The sequence below is a fragment of the Chiloscyllium punctatum genome, chromosome 16 (assembly GCF_047496795.1).
Source record: "Chiloscyllium punctatum isolate Juve2018m chromosome 16, sChiPun1.3, whole genome shotgun sequence".
Taxonomy (NCBI): Eukaryota; Metazoa; Chordata; class Chondrichthyes; order Orectolobiformes; family Hemiscylliidae; genus Chiloscyllium; species Chiloscyllium punctatum.
In genome coordinates, this window is record NC_092754.1 from 21347342 (window position 1) to 21350044 (window position 2703).

Consider the following 2703-nt stretch of genomic DNA (forward strand, 5'->3'; position numbering starts at 1 on the left):
TCAGCGGCAGACGTGGGGGCGGGCACAACGCGAAAGAATAAAGAAATGCAACAAGAGGTACAGACAACCAAATGCAAAAACAGAAATAAACTGGAGGCAGAGAACCATGCACATCTAATAAATTATTTGCCCAACCTGAATTGCTGAAGAGGTGGATGGAGGGGGAGATGAGAGGATGTTGGGTACATGTGAAGAGGTTTGGTCCTGTTCAACCGATGCAATGAAATTGGAGGCAGCATCATGGTAGCAAAGGATTATTCAAAGATTTGTGGTATCACAAATGACATCTCCCAGGTAACTCTGTGAGAAATATATTCTTAGCGTGTTTTAGGAATGAAGAGGAGCAAATCCAAGAAACTTATCTGGAAGAAGTGAGAATGGTGGAAAGAAGATCGTGAGGTTGATAGACCAAGAGTGAATAACGGGTGGCAGTTGCAATTTAACGTAACAACGTGTAAAATTGCATATGTATTAACATAGAATAAGAGTAATCGGGGATAGTTGAACGTAGGAATTCAGAGATCTGCGTAATCAAATCAATAAAAAAGTTAATGAGACACTGTCTTCAGTTAGGAAGTTCAAAAAACGAGAAAACGCAACATCAGTGGAAATTATGGAGGGCTCGTTGGATTATAATTTATGAGGGTAAGGAGATTGGAGGCTCATGAGTCCACATTTAAAATATCTGCGGGAAAATTTTATAGACGGGGTTGACTTTTCCTTCGAGTAAGGGAATTCAGAGCAAGGAGACACAATCTTAAAATTCAAATTGAGCGGCCAAAAAAGGTCCCAGGAAAAAGAACACCACTCAAACAGTTACAAACATATCGAGAATACTGACCGAAAACCATTGAAATCACAGCAAGTAAGATGCTAATTGAGGATGGGTAACTGGGAAGTGAAAATCTAAAGACAACAGAAAAGACTGGAAGTTATGACACAAGAATAAAACCGACAGGGTTATCAATTGAAAGAACAGGCTGCAATTTTAATATAAATGTGTGTGACACAGAAATCGACGAAATAAAATACCAAACAGGAGAGAAAATGGGATACAGAAATTGTATAAAATAGTAAAGGTATACAGAAAATAGTATACAGACGATTGCCATTCATCAATGTAGGGAAGATCAGGTCATGCGACGGACATCAGATGAATCTGGGGCATTTATGGTCAAAGAAACAGCAAAACAGACAATAGTGATTCTAATTATGTATTTATAGATACAAATGTACAACACAAATAAAACATCAGATCCAGTGGAATTATGTCTGTGTTGATGGTTCACACAAATGTTCATTCTCCCCTCTTCATTTTACCATTTCATCATATTCTCTACTCCTTTCTTTTTTTTTGGCGTCTCTTTAAATGCATCTATCCTATTCAATTCACCAATAAGTTTCAAAATCTTACTGCTCTGTGAGTGAATAACTTTCTTCTGCATTGATTGGTGGATTTATACAAATTAATCTCATGATCCTGTTCTTTCCTCCTACATAGGAATATTTTCCCCTCAAGTATCAAGTCATAGAGAGGTACAGCACGGAAATAGACCCTTCGGTCCAACTCGTCCATGCCGACCAGATATCCCAACCCAATCTAGTCCCACCTGCCAGCACCTGGCCCATATCCCTCCAAACCTTTTCTATTTATATACCCATCCAGATGCCTTTTCAATGCTGTCATTGTACCCGCCTCCACCACTTCCTCTGGCAGCTCATTCCATACACGGATCACCCGCTGTGTGAAAAAGTTGCCCCTTAGGTCTCTTTTATATCTTTCCCTCTACTTAACTCTTTAATACTGCAAATGAATCTGCTTCCATCCCCTGTTCAGATCACACTCACCATGTAAATAAAAAGTTTCTCATGCCCATTCTGTTTTATGAGTAAAAATGTATGAACTTACAAATAATGATCTTGCTATTTGGTGAAGAATTGAAACAGAACTTGACAATTAAAAAAACCAAAAATACATTGTTTCTGTTACTAATGTAAAAAGGAAGAGTTGATGGAATACTGGCATTATCACAGGATTGGTATTCCAGGGACCAAAGCTCCAGAAACACGAATGATCAAATTTGGATTTAGTTAATAAATCTTGAATTCAAAAAGCTAGTCTAATAGCAACTAGGGATTGTCAGTAAAACAAATGTAGTTCATTAATACTGTTCATGGAAGGAAAACCTGCAATTTTTACCCACTGTGGCCTACCTAAGCGTGACTCCAGCCCATTCCGATGTAGTTTAGATGAGTGTGGGATTTAGATGGGCATGGAGATGAAGGTGAAATGTGTGGGGAATGAGATAAGTGACAGTGGAAGGGTGAGGTGAAAGTGAGGGTTGGAGCGAGTTGAATGTGAGAGAATGGAAGGTGTGTGGTGAAGAAGATAGGAAGGTGAACGGGATGGGGTAAGGGGCTGTAAGGGAGGAGGTCAGAGGTGAATGTGTCAGCGGGAGCGCATATGTTAAAAATAGAGGGGACAAAGTCTCGGGGTGACGGTGTAGGTCTGTGGGTGGGAACGTCAGAAGGTTGGTGAGTGCGAAGGGTGTAAAGGTGAAGATAATAAGTGTCGATGGAGGGGTGAAGGTGGGCAGTGTGAAGGCGGAGAGAGGGGACATATGGTGGACAGACCAGAACCACTCTGTCTCGCGCGAAACCATTAGGTTCAAACTGAAGCTCGCGCTCTCGCTACGCAGGCTG